We start from the raw sequence: 16,448 nt of genomic DNA, 5'->3' as shown, positions 1-16,448 counted from the left end.
AATAGTACCCTTTTGCACATGTTCTCTAATAAAATGATATTTGATTTCAATGTGCTTTGTTCTTGAGTGCAAAACATGATTTTTTGAAATATTTATTGCACTCATGTTGTCACAAAATAATGGTATACTATTGATCTTTAATTTGTAATCTTCCAACTGCGTTTTTAACCATATTAATTGTGAACAACAAACAGATGCGGATATATATTCAGCTTTAGCTGTGGATAGAGCAACTGTGGCTTGTTTCTTGCTTGACCACATGTTGAGTGAGCTTCCAAGGAAGCAACACATGCCGAAGGTGCTTCTTCTATCCACTCTATCTCCCGCATAATCTGCATCACAAAACCCTACTGCAAAAAAATCATCAGATTTTGGATACCACAAGCCATAATCACATGTTCCCTTAATATATCTAATGATGCGCTTAACAGCCGAAAGATGGGATTCTTTTGGGTGATATTGAAATCTTGAACATACACCCACACTTTGAACTATATCCGGTCTAGAGGAGGTAAGATACATTAATGAACCAATCATTCCCCTATACCGTGTTTCATCCACGTCTTTTCCATTATCATCTTTTTTAAGTTTATTGTTTGGATGCATTGGTGTTCCCATTGGTTTAGAATTTTCTAGGTCAAACTCTTTGATAAGTTCTTTTGCATACTTTCCTTGGTGAATAAAAGTACCACTAGGAGTTTGTTTAATTTGGAGGCCAAGAAAGAAAGTAAGCTCTCCCATTAAACTCATCTCAAACTCACTAGTCATGAGTTTTCCAAACTCTTCACACAAGGATTCATTGGCCGAACCAAACACAATGTCATCCACATAAACTTGAACTAGAGGAATATCATTATTAGATGCTTTAATAAATAAAGTTGTGTCCGTGGTACCCCTTTGAAATTCATTTTCCAATAGGAAGGCACTAAGCCTCTCATACCAAGCTCTTGGAGCTTGCCTAAGACCATAAAGAGCCTTAGTTAGTTTGAAAACATGATTTGGAAAGTCTTTATGTTCAAAATCGGGGGGTTGTGCCACGTACACTTCTCTATCAATAAAGCCATTAAGGAAAGCACATTTAACATCCATTTGAAATATTTTGAAACACTTATGGGCAGCATAGGCAAGAAGCAATCTAATTGCTTCCATTCTAGCTACCGGAGCAAAAGACTCATCAAAATCTATTCCCTCTTCTTGATCGTAACCTTGGGCCACTAATCTAGCCTTGTTACGAACAACTTGTCCATCCTCACCAAGTTTATTTTTAAACACCCACTTAGTACCCGTAACTTTCTTACCATCCAGATGAGGTACTAAAGTCCAAACCTCATTCTTGTCGAATTGAGCAAGCTCCTCTTCCATGGCCTTGACCCATGATGGGTCTTCAAGAGCTTCTTTCACATTATTGGGCTCCATTTGTGACAAAAGTGCAAATTTGCTTGGTTCAGATTGTCTTTTGGTTGAGGATCTTGTTGTCACTCCTTGGGAGGGATCACCAATGATGAAGTCATAAGGATAACCCCTCATAGACTTCCATTCTCTAGGCTTCCTTTGTGGTGTTGAGCTTTGATGAGTTTCTGTTGGTCTCACTGTTTCAGTTTCTCGTGCTAGCTCAGGAGACAAAATGGAAATGTCTCCTCCAATCTGAGGAGACAATTTGGGGCTGGCAGATTCTTCAATTTGGACAGCTTGGGATTTTCTTTGCTTGTTCCAGCTCCTTCACAATCTGAATCACTATCTATCATAGTACTGGAAATTAAGTTAGAATCACAAAAAGTAACATGTATGGATTCCTATATGGTTCTATGTTCTTTAAGGTAAATCCTATAGGCCTTGCTAGTGGTGGAGTATCCAACAAACATTCCTTCATAAGATTTTGGATCAAACTTACCAAGATTTTCTTTGTTGTTAAGCACAAAACATTTGCATCCAAAAATATGAAAGTACTTAAGATTTGGAGGGGTTCCTTTCCATAGCTCATAAGGAGTTCTTTTCAACCCTTTTCTAATTATTCTAGGGCATGAAAAATTATGAGAAATTCCAAAGTCATCACAGAATTTTTTAAAGTCTTGGTTTTCAAGTTCTTTTCCGTGATCACTTTTCAAATGAGCTACTTTTAAATCTTTTTCATTTTGAATTTTCTTGCAAAGGGTTAAGAAAGCATGGAAAGCATCATTTTTATGAGCAAGAAAAAGTACCCAACCAAATCTAGAGTAATCATCTACCACTACCAAACCATAGTGTTTACCTCCTAAACTTTGTGTTCTTGTTGGACCAAAAAGATCAATGTGTAACATCTCTAATGGCCTTTTGGTTGAAATTCCATCTTTTGGTTTAAAAGAAGATTTAACTTGTTTGCCTAATTGACAAGCATCACAAGTTAGATTCTTATCAAATTTGATTTTAGGAATTCCTCTAACCAGATTTTTCTTTACTAGCTTAGAAATTTGGTACATGCTAGCATGACCCAACTTTCTATGCCATAGCCATTTTTTAGATTCAAGAGATGTAAAACATGTTACATTTTGTTCTTTTAAGTCCTCAAGAGTTAATCCATACACATTGTTGCATCTTTTAGCTTCAAAAAGAATATCCCCAGTTTTTTCACAAACAACCAAGCACATAAATTTTCTAAAAATTACTTCAAAACCTAAATCACACAATTGACTTACACTAAGTAAATTATGTTTCAAACCATTTACAAGAAGAACATCATTTATACAAGATGAAAAGCTTTTACCAACTTTTCCAATGGCCACTATCTTTCCTTTTCCATCATCTCCGAAAGTGACAAGACCTTCATCATATTCATCAAGCTTTATGAAGAAGGTTGTCTTTCCGGTCATATGCCTAGAGCATCTGCTGTCCATGTACCACATATTTTCCTTCCTCTTGGATGCTAGGCACACCTACAAAATAAGCTCAAGTGACCTTAGGTATCCAAATTTTCTTGGATCCTTTCACGTTAAACCATCTCCTATGTCCCAAATCATTGTAATCAAAAACAACTTTGTATACTTTATCACCAATCATTCTTTCACCAAAGAAACACTGAACAGGAAAATGACCGCTTCGGTTGCATAACCTACAAAACCTTGGAGTTGTTGTTTTGTTAAAGCAGGTGGGATCTTGAAACCTTGTGTCATTGGATGAAGAAGCTTTATCTTTAAAAGAAGGTTTCTTATCAGATTTATAAAACCCCAAACCAGCTTTATCAAAGAGTGGTTTTTGACTAGCCAAAATTTGATTTAGATTTTTAGAACTTTGAGTAAATTTGGCTAAGTCATTTTCAAGATTTTTAACCTTTTTCAGCAACTCTTCATTTTCCTTAAAACAGTTTACATATGCAACTATCGAGTGATCACTTTCACAGCTTCTAAGTTGAGCTTTCAACTGCTTATTTTCTTCCACAAGATCACAAGCAGTTTCGCCCTCCCTTGGCTTTTCTTTGAGAAAATTATTTTCAGCATTGAGAATGAAAATTTGTTGTTCAAGATCTTGATTATCAGTCAGAAAACATCTTATTTTTTCAGAAAGGTGATCTATCATAAGATGAAGGTCTTTAGTGTCAGGGTTTTGAAAAAATACCTGATCTACATGATTTTCCATGAGACAAGGCTGTGACTTGGTCTCAGATTCTTCATGACTTTTTGAGTCATTTTCCAAGTATTCCCATGATGCCATCAGACCCTTCTTCTTCTTTCCCCCTTTTTGCTTCTCCTTTTTCCTTAACTTGGGACAATCAGATTTGAAGTGTCCCATTTCCTTACAGTTGTAACAAGTTACTTTGCTAAGGTCTTTCTTCATTTTCCTTGAGCTGCTGCCTTTGCCTTTGAACTTCATCATTTTCCTGAATTTTTTGGCAAACAACACAAATTCATTTTCAGAGGAGTTATTACTGGATTCATTATCCAGGGGGTTAGTTACAAAAGAAAAAGCAATTCCTTTCTTTTTTGACTCTCTTTTTAAATAAGTGTTTTCAAAAGCAAGAAGGTTTCCTCTCAAATCATCAAGTGTCATGGAATCAAGATTACTGCTCTCAGAAATAATTAAAGCTTTTGTTTCCCACTCTTTAGTGAGACATCTTAGCACTCTTCTCACAAGCACAAAATTAGAATGTGTTACTCCCATAGCATCTAAGCCAACAGTGATGGTGCTGAACCGTTCAAACAGTTCATCAATGGATTCTCCTTCCTTCATTGTAAACATTTCATATTCCCTATTTAACATGTCTATCCGAGTCTTCTTTACAATGGTGGTTCCTTCATGAGTGATTTGTAATTTATCCCAGATTTCCTTTGCTATTGTGCATCGTGATACCCATCGGTACTCCTCGAAGCTGATAGCACAGTTGAGTAGATTTATGGCCTTGGCATTTAGCTCCACTTTCTTCCTATCTTCCTCTGTCCAGCTTGCTTCTGGTTTAAGAGTGACTACTCCTTCAGCACTAGTGTTAGTAGGAAACTGTGGTCCTTCTAGGATGATCTTCCAAAGCCTGTAGTCTACTGTTTGCACAAAGATCTTTATTCTCTCCTTCCAATAGGTATAGTTTTTCCCATTGAAAAGAAGAGGTCTGTTGCTTGACTGTCCCTTTGTGAGATTGTAGGACACCAGATTTGAGCCACTGTTTTCTGCCATGAGGATCTTTTCTCCAAGCTGCAAAGCTTGATCTCTTTGAGACCAAGCTCTGATACCAATTGATGGTTTCAGTGGCTAAGAGAAGGGGGGTTGAATCTTAGCCCCCTTTTTCTTGAGTACACTTTTTGGTCTTTGAGGAGAAGTTTCTGTTTTTGTCTCGTCCCTAGCCACGAGACTTTTTGTTTTTGTCTCGTCACTTGGCACGAGATATTTTTGATTTTAGCTCCTGTACAGCAGAAACAGAAATGGAGTAGTAGAGAAAGAAGATTACACCCAGATATATCCTGGTTCAACTGCTAAGTGCAATGCAGCCTACATCCAGTCTCCATCACAACAATGATAGAATTTTACTATAATCATCCAGATTACAAATTGTAAAGTGCTAACCCAACTTACAAGGGGATTCCCACAGAATCATGAAACACAACATAGATGAACAAAGGAAATCTAAGACATCTATGGATTTTTCTTTTAATTTTGCAATCTCTGCCTTTTTTCGCTCTATGGCTTTTTCATACAAACATCACTGTTTGCCTTTTTCCATGAGACTCATGACATGACAAAATTAAACAGAAAAATATAAAACAGAATACATTGAAGGAGAAGAAAATTTGTAAGCTTAGGTAGCTCTGAGAATCCTGTGCCTTGCACTCTCACTGCTTACTTCTAACTCCTTGAATTAAACGGTGGTTGTTCACCCTTTTTATAGAAGAGGGAAGCCTCCACAGTTTAAACCAAAACCCAAGCTTAACTTCTTTTCCTTCACACATAACCGGTTCGGCCAAAGAGATAGAGAAGAGGTAACCCATGCAAAACCCAACATGCAAATACTTCTAGTTCTTCCTTGGTCATCAGACTTCATCAATCCAAGCGCTCCATCCTTGGCTTGCTCTCCAAGATGGATTTCTGGCCCTTGATGCTTCATGATGATGATGGCGTCATCTGCTCCAATCTCTGCCTCTTCCATCACCTCGCCACTCTAGCTACTTCCTGTGGTGGTTGAGCAGAATCAGAGACAAGCCATGCCTCCAAAGATCTCTTACTTGCTGGCCGAATCTTCTTCTTTCTTTTTGGGTATGAAGAGCTCAAGATTACCTCACCAAATCTTACCACTTTTGGTTAAAATCTCAGCCACATCATACTTTTATTTTGTTATGTTTTCTTGCCATCATTGTGATGGTCTTTAGGCGTGTTTCTTCTTCTCTTTTTCTTCGGTATGTAGCCATAACCTCCATGCTTTCTCTATGTTGATATGACCGAAGGTGAGAAAGAGAGATGAGAGAGAAGAAAGAAAAGGCTTCCAAATGAAAAAAGAAAGGAATTAAAATCAATTATGTTCAATTAAAAATCCACTTCCTTTTCTTTTCTGCCTTGTAACGTGTAGCTCACATTTAATGGCCATCAAATCACATTTGCATTGTCTCTCTCATATTACCAAGGCAATTAAGGCTATTTCATAAAAATTTGAATTCCAACTAAAGAGAAAGAGAGGTAACGGAACAAAGCATGCAGATTTGCTTTCTCTTTTCATCCAAGCCTTAATGGACTTGGTGCAGCAATTATTTTGGGCTTGTTTAACATAATTTTGGCCCAATTAACACATCATAAATTCAGCTACATATATTAAACTATTTTTTTACCAAAGCTGAATTTTAACTTCACATTGGGCTTATAAATTTTTCTTTTAGCCCAATATACATATCCTGCAAAATAACAAAATTATTAATCAGCAAATATAGCTTTGAAGATTAAATTGATAATTTTGTAATTAATTATTTTAATAATGTTTGATCATCATCAAATTAGTTTAGAGTTTTCCAAACTCTTCAATCTCCCCCTTGATGACAAATATTATTAAAATTGAAATGGAAAGAAATTTAATATTTTGAGTAAAGAATACTCCCTTTGAATACTTGAATTTCTCCCCCTTTCTAATTGTCACATAGCTCCCCCTTAATATATGCTGTTTTTACCAGGGGAAGCACTAACCTATAACAATTTTGAAATCAAGCTTGAAGTAAAAATGTTATTCAACATATTAATTTTGAAATGTTGAATGCTTGATTTATGAGCAGAGTTGGATGATAAACAAAACTCATTTGTTATCAATAATTTGATTTTCTGCTCAATCACACAAAAACAATCAACCAAAATATTTTTGAAAAATAAATTGCTGTTCAATATCTTTTAAAAACATTTTCCAATCAACAAATCAGAGCAAAGTAATTATGGTAAGGAAAATATTTTTAATCAAGCTTGGTCCTTTCAAACCATAGCAATTTTCAAACTTCATGTTTATATTACAGTGTAAAGGATCTGCCAAGGAAGATGCAAGGAAGATGCTTGGTGACTATACTGCACCAACTTCCAACTTCTATGGAAGAAGCATCTCAATTTCTGCCATTGGAGCAAACAACTTTGAGCTTAAGCCTCAATTAGTTTCTCTAATGCAGTAGAATTGCAAGTTTCATGGACTTCCATTGGAAGATCCTCATCAGTTCTTAGCTGAATTCTTACAGATCTGTGATACTGTCAAGACCAATAGGGTTGATCCTGAGGTCAACAGACTTATGCTTTTCCCCTTTGCTGTAAGAGACAGAGCTAGGATATGGTTGGACTCACAACCTAGAGAAAGCCTGAACTCTTGGGACAAGTTGGTCAATGCTTTCTTGACCAAATTCTTTCCACCTCAAAAGATGAGCAAGCTTAGAGTGGACGTCAAAACCTTCAAACAGAAGGAAGGTGAATCCCTCTATGAAGCTTGGGAAAGATACAAGCAATTAACCAAAAGGTGTCCTTCTGACATGCTTCCAGAATGGAGCATCATATGCATATTCTATGATGGTCTATTTGAATTGTCCAAGATGTCATTGGACCATTCTGCTTGTGGATCTCTTCAATTGAAAACCCCTGCAGAAGCCTAATGAGCGGATAATTTATACGCTTTTTGGCATTGTTTTTAGGTAGTTTCTAGTAGGATCTAGCTACTTTTAGGGATGTTTTTATTAGTTTTTATGAAAGATTCACATTTCTGGACTTTATGAGTTTGTGTGTTTTTCTATGATTTCAGGTATTTTCTGGCTAACATTGAGGGACCTAAGCAAAAATCTGATAGGAGGTTGACAAAGGACTGTTGATGCTGTTGGATTCTGACCTCCTTGCACTCGAATTGGACTTTCTGGAGCTACAGAACTCCAAATGGTACGCTCTTAACTGCGTTGAAATGTAGACATCCAGGGCTTTCCAGCAATATATAATGGTTCATACTTTGTTCGAGCTTAGATGACAACGCCAGTTCCATGCTGTATTCTGGAGTAAAACGCCAGAAACACATCACAAACCAGAGTTAAACGCCAAAAACACGTTACAACTTGGTGTTTAACTCCAAGAGAAGCCTCTGCAAGTGTAAAGCTCAAGCTCAGCCCAAGCACACACCAAAGTGGGCCCTAGAAGTGGATTTCTGCACTTAAACTTATTTTTGTAAACCCTAGTAACTAGTTTAGTATAAATAGAACTTTTTACTATTGTGTTTTAGTCTCTTTTTTGACCACATCTTGTCCTTTGTGGAGGCTGGCCATTCGGCCATGCCTGGACCATCACTTATGTATTTTCAACTGTGGAGTTTCTACACACCATAGATTAAGGTGTGGAGCTCTGCTGTTCCTCGAGTGTTAATGTAATTACTATTATTCTTCTATTCAATTCGGTTTATTCTTATTCTAAGATATTCGCTGCACTTCAACATGATGAATGTGATGATCCGTGACACTCATCATCATTCTCACCTTGAACGCGTGCCTGACAACCACTCCCATTCTACCTAAAGATCGAGCGCATATCTCTTGGATTCCTTAATCAGAATCTTCGTGGTATAAGCTAGAATTATTGGCGGCCATTCTTTAGATCCGGAAAGTCTAAACCTTGTCTGTGGTATTCCGAGTAGGATCTGGGAAGGGATAACTGTGACGAGCTTCAAACTCGCGAGTGTTGGGCGTAGTGACAGACGCAAAAGAATCACTGTATTCTATTCCAACATGATCGAGAACCGACAGATGATTAGCCGTGCTGTGACAGAGCATTTCGACAATTTTTACTGAGAGGATGGGAAGTAGCCATTGACAACGATGACGCCCTACATACAGCTTGCCATAGAAAGGAGTAAGAATGATTGGATGAAAGCAGTAGGAAAGCAGAGATTCATAAGGAACAAAGCATCTCTATACACTTATCTGAAATTCCCACTAATGATTTACATAAGTATCTCTATCTCTATTTTATGATTTATTTATCTTTATATTCGAAAACCATTTTAACCATTTGAATCCGCCTAACTGAGATTTACAAGATGACCATAGCTTGCTTCATACCAACAATCTCCGTGGGATCGACCCTTACTCACGTAAGGTATTACTTGGACGACCTAGTGCACTTGCTTGTTAGTTGTGCGAAGTTGTGACAAAGTGTGATTCACGTTTGAGAGCTCCAAGTGTATTGGCGCCATTGTTGATGATCACAATTTCGTGCACCAAGTTTTTGGTGTCGTTGCCAGGGATTGTTCGAGTTTGGACAACTGACGGTTCATCTTGTTGCTCAGATTAGGTAATTTTCTTTTCAAAAAGTTTTCAAAAATCTTTCAAAATTTTTCTTTGTTTACGTTTTTCCAAAATTTATTTTCGAAAAAAATACAAAAAAATTATAAAATCATAAAAACCAAAAATATTTTGTTTCTTGTTTGTGTCTAGTGTCAATTTTTAATTTTGGTGTCAATTGCATGTTTTTAAAATTTATGCATTTTTTCGAAAAATTCATGCATGGTGTTCTTGATGATCTTCAAGTTGTTCTTGACAAGTCTTGTTTGATCTTTAAATTTTCTTGTTTTGTGTTTTTTGTTGTTTTTCATATGCATTCTTGCATTCATAGTGTCTAAGCATTGAAAATTTCTAAGTTTGGTGTCTTGCATGTTTTTCTTTTCTTGAAAATTTTCAAAAATAAATTTTGATGTTCATCATGATCTTCAAAGCGTTCTTGGTGTTCATCTTGACATTTATAGTGTTCTTGCATGCATCATTGGTTTTGATCCAAAATTTTCATGTTTTGGATCATATTTGTGTTTTTCTCTCTCATTAAAAAATCAAAAAAATCAAAAAAATATCTTTTCTTTATTTTACTCAAAAATTCGAAATCTTTGGGTTGACTTAGTCAAAAAATTTTAAAATTAGTTGTTTCTTGTTAGTCAAGTCAAGATTTCAATTTTAAAAATCTTATCTTTTCAAAATCTTTTTCAAAAATCAAATCTTTTTCATTTTTTCATTATTTTCAAAAAATTTTAAAATTGATTTTCAAAATCTTTTTCTTAATTTTATTTCATAATTTTTGAAAAATTTACTAACAATTAATGTGATTGATTCAAAAATTTGAAGTTTGTTACTTTCTTGTTAAAAAAGGTTCAATCTTTGAATTCTAGAATCATATCTTTTAGTTTCTTGTTAGTCAAGTAATCAATTTTAATTTTAAAAATCAAATCCTTTTCAAAATATCTTTTCAATCATATCTTTTTAATCATATCTTTTTCAAATCATATCTTTTTCAAAATCAATTTCAAAATCTTTTCTAACTTCTTATCTTTTCAAAATTGATTTTCAAATCTTTTTAAACTAACTAATTGACTTTTTGTTTGTTTTACTATTTCTTATCCTTTTCAAAACCACCTAACTACTTTTCCTTTTCTAATTTTCGAAAATCACTAACCTTTTTTTCAAAAAGAATTTTCGAAATTCTCTCACTCTCATCTCTTTCTATTTATTTTATTTATTTACTAACACTTCTCTTCATCTAAAAATTCAAACCCTTTCTTCTCCTTTATGTTCGAATTTTTCTCCTTCTTCTTCTATTCTTTTCTTTTTCTACTCACATAAAGGAATCTCTATTCTATGACATAGAGGATTCCTCTTCTTTTCTATTCTCTTCTTTTTCATATGAGCAGGAGCAAGGACAAGGACATTCTTGTTGAAGCAGATCCTGAACCTGAAAGGACCCTGAAGAAGAAGCTAAGAGAAGCTAAAGCACAATAATTCAGAGAAAACCTTACAGAGAATCTCAAAAAAGAAAGAGACATGGCTGAACCCAATAACAATAGTGGAGGCACAAGGAGGATGCTTGGAGATTATACTACAACTACTTGCAATTTTTATGGAAAAAGCATCTCAATCCCTGCCATTGGAGCAAACAATTTTGAGCTGAAGCCTCAACTAGTTGCTCTAATGCAACAGAACTGCAAGTTTCATAGACTTCCATCAGAAGATTCCTATCAGTTTTTAACTGAATTCTTGCAGATCTGTGATACTGTTAAGACTAATGGAGTAGATCCTGAAGTCTACAGGCTCATGCTTTTCCATTTTGCTGTAAGAGATAGAGCTAGAACATGGTTGGACTCACAACCTAAAGATAGCCTGGACTCTTGGGATAAGCTGATCACGGCCTTCTTGGCCAAGTTCTTTCCTCCTCAAAAGCTGAGCAAGCTTAGAGTGGATGTTCAGACCTTCAAGCAAAAAGATGATGAATCCCTCTATGAAGCTTGGGAAAGATACAAGCAGTTGACCAAAAAGTGTCATTCTGACATGGTTTCAGAGTGGACCATTTTGGATATATTCTATGATGGTCTATCTGAGTTCTCTAAGATTCACTAGACCATTCTGTAGGTGGATCCATTAACTTAAAGAAAATGCCTGCAGAAGCTCAAGAACTCATTGACATGGTTACAAATAACCAATTCATGTACACCACTGAGAGGAATCCTGTGAGTAATGGGACGCCTCAGAAGAGGGAAGTTCTTGAAATTGATATTCTGAATGCCATAATGGCTCAGAACAAAATGTTGACTCAGCAAGTCAACATGATTTCTCAGAGTCTGAATGGATGGCAAAATGCATCCAACAGTACTAAAGAGGCATCTTCTGAAGAAGAAGCTTTTGATCCTGAGAACCCTGCAATGGCAGAGGTGAATTACATGGGTGAACCCTATGGAAACACCTATAATTCCTCATGGAGAAATCATCCAAATTTCTCATGGAAGGATCAACAAAAGCCTCAACAAGGCTTTAATAATGATGGAAGAAACAGGCTTAGCAATAGCAAAACTTTTCCATGAATGAAAAAGTAGAGCCCCTTTAGCTTAGCAAACATAGTCTCTGATCTATCTAAGGCCACTTTAAGTTTCATGAATGAAACAAGGTCCTCTATTAGGAACTTGGAGGCACAAGTGGGTCAGCTGAGTAAGAAAATCACTGAAACTCCTCCTAGTACTCTCCCAAGAAATACAGAAGAGAATCCAAAGAGGAAGGGGGGACGTGAATCCCAATGAGGAAGACCTCATGGGACGTCCCCCAGACAGAAAGGAGTTCCCTATTGAGGACCTAAAGGAATCTGAGGCTCATATAGAGACCATAGAGATTCCATTAAACTTCCTTCTGCCATTCATGAGCTCTGAGAACTATTCTTCCTATGAAGAGGATGAAGATATAACTGAAGAACAAGTTGCTCAATATCTAGGAGCCATCATGAAGCTGAATGCCAAGTTGTTTGGTAATGAGATTTGAAAAGGTGAACCTCTCTTGCTCATTAGTGAACTAGATACATGGGTTCAGCAAACTCTACCTCAAAAGAAACAAGATCCTGGTAAGTTTCTAATACCCTGTACCATAGGCACCATGACCTTTGAGAAGGCTCTGTGTGACCTGGGGTTATGTATAAATCTTATACCACTCTCTGTAATGGAGAAACTAGGGATCTTTGAGGTACAAGCTGCAAAAATCTCATTAGCGATGGCAGACAAGTCAATAGAACAAGCTTATGGATTGGTAGAGGACGTGTTGGTAAAGGTTAAAGGCCTTTACATCCCTGCTGATTTCATAATCTTAGACATTGGGAAGGATGAGGATGAATGCATCATCCTTGGAAGACCTTTCCTAGCCACAGCAGGAGCTGTAATTGATGTTGACAGAGGAGAGCTAGTCTTTCAATTGAATGGGAACTACCTTGTGTTTAAAGCTCAAGGATCTTCCTCTGCAACCATGGAAAAGAGGCATGATAAGCTTCTCTCAATACAGAGTAAAACAAATCCCCCATAATCAAACTCTAAGTTTGGTGTTGGGAGGCCACAACCAAACTCTAGGTTTGGTGTTTAACCCCTACATTCAAACTCTAAGTTTAGTGTTGGGAGGTCCCAACAATGCTCTGAACATCTGTGAAGCTCCATGAGAGCTCACTGTAAAGCTATTGACATTAAAGAAGCACTTATTGGGAGGCAACTCAATTTTTAATTATTTATATTTTTTATGTTTTATTAGGTTTATGATCATGTGGAGTCACAAAACAATTGCAAAAATTAAAAACAGAATTAAAAACAGCAGAAGAAACAGCACACCCTAGAGGAAGAGCTTACTGGCGTTTAGACACCAGTAAGGAGCATTTGGCTGGCGTTTAACGCCAGAACAGAGCATGAAGCTGGCGTTGAACGCCAGAAACAAGCATGAAAGTGGCGTTCAACGCCAGAAACATGCTGCAGATTGGCGTTGAAATGCCCAAAATAAGCATGAAAGTGGCGTTTAATGCCAAAAACATGCTGCAGTCTGGTGTTAAATGCCAGGATTGTATACAAAGGGCATTTTACATGCCTAAAGGGTGCAGGGATGAGAAATCCTTGACACCTCAGGATCTGTGGACCCTACAGGATCACCTCAGGATATGTGGACCCCACAAGTAGGGGTGGCAGAAGAACCCGAACCCGCGGGTACCCGACCCGCCCCTACCCGGTCGGGGCGGGTTTAAACCCGACCCGAAGCGGGGCGGGTTCATATCGGGGCGGGTAGTTGAACGGGGCGGGGCGGGGTCGGGTTCATGATAAACCCGCCCCTACCCGCCCCGGAGTGCACATATATAAATACATAATTTTTGGGATTAGGGTTCAGTTCTCACCCACTGCCACTTTCCTTTAGTTCCCAAATCCCAACCCTCAACTCACACAGTCATACCTCTTCAGACTTCATCTCTTCTCCAAGGACGCCGCCCTCTTCAGCTCTTCTCCAAGGCCGACCACCTCTGCTCAGCTGCACCATACCTCCAGTCAGTCTCCGTCAAAGCTCGTCCGTCGCTGTAGCCGGTCGGCGTCGCTCCCACTTTTCTCCTCAGCGTCACTGTTCTCACCGTCACTGTCCTCGCCGGCTCGCCTCTCCAGTCTGCGATCTCTGGTCTCTGCTCGCCTCTCCGTCATCGTCTTTCTGCTAACTGGTAAGCACTCCTCTCCGACTCTCTTCTTCAGTTTTTTTTAAGTTAATTTTTATGATTTATTTTTTATGTTAAAATAGTTAAACTAGACCCAATATTATTTATGATTGTTGTTGATAGTTGATAATCTGATTTTGTGGTGTTAATGGTTGATTTTGTGATGTTAATTGTTGATGCTTTGAATTTTGATTTTGTGTTGTTGATGTTTTAAATTTGTAAATCTGATTTTTTATTTTGTGTTGTTGATGTTTTAAATCTATAAATCTGTAAATCTGATGTTTTAAATCTATAAAACTGTAAATGATTTTTTATTCATTTCATCTGCAACAATTTTCTTTTTGAATGCAACATGCAGTTATGGATTATGCTGCTTTTCAGTTATAAATGAATAGGGAAAAACATATGGTGCTAAAGCTTTTTTTCATTTTCATAAGAAATATTACTTTGAAACTACACTCCTAACAGATTCCTTCAATGCTTTCCTGATCAAACTCCCATTTTTTTAATTTAATTCTGTGTATTATTTTTATGATTATGTCTTGTTCATTATTTGTCTCATTCAATTGTTTTGATTTTCATTCCTTGCTTCGGCTTTATTTTTTTCTGTCACTAGTTTGATTTGTCCGTATTATTCCTATTATATCTCGTGATCTGATTAGCTTGTATTCAGCATATTGTGTGAAAAATTGGATTATCATTATTAAAAAAATATTGGAAGTTCTCTGTTCTTATTATGAATTTGATGTAAATGGATTTTCATTGTTAAAACACATTGGAAGGACCTATTTTTTTATTGTTTAAGAGAGCATGTAGTTTTCTTATTTGAAACACTGAACATTTAGTTTTTGAGTTGGAGCTGAAATGTGTCAGTATAATAATTGAAACTAATAAATTCTTTGTTGGATGTTAATTATAACTGAGATTTTTATTTTGAATGAATGGCAGAGATAGGTGAGGAGGTGAAAGCAATTGTTCCTAAGTCTGTGCTTAAGAAGCAGAAGAGGGAGGAGGAATGGGCCTTGAAGAAAAAGGAGGAGTTTAATGCTGCAAAGAAGAAGAGAGTTGAGAGCCGCAAGCTCATTTACAGCAGGGCAAAGCAATATGCAAAGGAATACCAGGAGCAGGTTGCATTTCACCTTAATCTATTTTCCTTTTTCTCTGATTTAATGTTTGTTTCTGTTTCCTTTATTACTTAATATTTATTTATGTTAATTTTTTACATAATACTAATTAATTTATTAATTTCTACCTCTTTTGATTTTTAGGTTTGAATCTTGACCTTCAAACCTTTAATGATGATGAAGATATGAAAAGTGATCAAGAATAATGATTGAAGACTCTTTTGATGCAATTTCTTTATTATACTATTAAATTTATAGTGATGAAACGTTTTTTTTTAATTTCAAGTTATTTGACACTGTTGCTTCTGTTTGTATCTTAATTTATATATAAATGTGTAAAAATTAAAATATTATTTAATTTTTACAGGGGCGGGTAGGGACGGGGCGGGTACCCGTGGGGGCGGGTTAGGGTAGGGCAGGCTACTACCCGCGGGTAGGGGTGGGGCGGGTAGTAGTGGAGTGCAAGGAGGGCGGGGCGGGGTCGGGTAGGGCAAAAACCCGCCCCTACCCGCCCCACTGCCACCCCTACCCACAAGATCTCCACCTACCTTCTCCCTTTCTCTCACACCTTTTCACAACACTCTTCTCCAAACATTATTCACCAATCACCTCAATCACTCTTCCCCATCACCTCTTCACCACTCACATCCATCCACTCTTCCCCATAAACCCCACCTACCTTCAAATTCAAAATCTCTTTCCCACCCAAACCCACCCTAAATGACCGAACCCTAACCCCTCTCCCTCTACTATATAAACCCCTCCATCCTTCTTCATTTTCACACATTACTACCCTCTCTTCTCTCCCTTGGCCGAATACATATCTCTCCCTCTCCTCCATATCTTCTTCTTCTTCATCTATTATTTCTTCTTTTACTTGAGGACGAGCAACATTCTAAGTTTGGTATGGTAAAAGCATAGCTTTTTTTTGTTTTTCATAACCATTGATGGCACCTAAGGCCAGAGAAACCTCAAGAAAGAGGAAAGGGAAGGCAATTGCTTCCACCTCTGAGTCATGGGAGATGGAGAGATTCATCTCAAAGGCCCATCAAGACCACTTCTATGAAGTTGTGGTCAAGAAGAAGGTGATCCCTGAGGTCCCTTTCATGCTCAAGAAAATGAGTATCTGGAGATCCGACATGAGATCCAAAGAAGAGGTTAGAAAGTTCTTACCAACCCCATTCAACAAGTCAGAATCTTAATGGTTCAAGAGTTCTATGCCAATGCATGGATCACTAGGAAACATTATCAAAGTATGAACCCGAATCCAAAGAACTATCTTACAATGGTTCGGGGGAAAAGCTTAGATTTCAGTCCGAAGAACGTAAGGTTGGCGTTCAACCTGCCTATGATGCAAGAAGATGCACGCCCCTACACTAGAAGGGTCAGCTTTGATCAAAGGTTGGA

The 16,448-nt window shown here is 37.2% G+C and overlaps 1 long non-coding RNA gene and 2 other non-coding genes across 3 annotated transcripts; 1 reads left to right on the top strand and 2 right to left on the bottom strand.

The window, feature by feature from the left end:
- Positions 1-7,340: 7,340 nt before the first annotated feature.
- On the bottom strand, positions 7,341-7,448 carry LOC112715769 (small nucleolar RNA R71). The gene has a single exon (XR_003159969.1). It is a non-coding gene; the product is annotated as a small nucleolar RNA R71 (small nucleolar RNA).
- A 3,705-nt stretch (positions 7,449-11,153) lies between these two features.
- LOC112712682 (small nucleolar RNA R71) lies at positions 11,154-11,262 on the bottom strand. Its single transcript, XR_003157881.1, has one exon. It is a non-coding gene; the product is annotated as a small nucleolar RNA R71 (small nucleolar RNA).
- Positions 11,263-13,602: 2,340 nt separating this feature from the next.
- On the top strand, positions 13,603-15,388 carry LOC112703905 (uncharacterized). Its single transcript, XR_003154713.3, has 3 exons — positions 13,603-13,923; positions 14,866-15,044; positions 15,186-15,388. It is a non-coding gene; the product is annotated as an uncharacterized lncRNA (long non-coding RNA).
- Positions 15,389-16,448: the final 1,060 nt, after the last annotated feature.

Source organism: Arachis hypogaea, chromosome 1 (assembly GCF_003086295.3).
Source record: "Arachis hypogaea cultivar Tifrunner chromosome 1, arahy.Tifrunner.gnm2.J5K5, whole genome shotgun sequence".
Taxonomy (NCBI): domain Eukaryota; kingdom Viridiplantae; phylum Streptophyta; class Magnoliopsida; order Fabales; family Fabaceae; genus Arachis; species Arachis hypogaea.
This window is presented reverse-complemented; position numbering and strand designations above follow the sequence as displayed.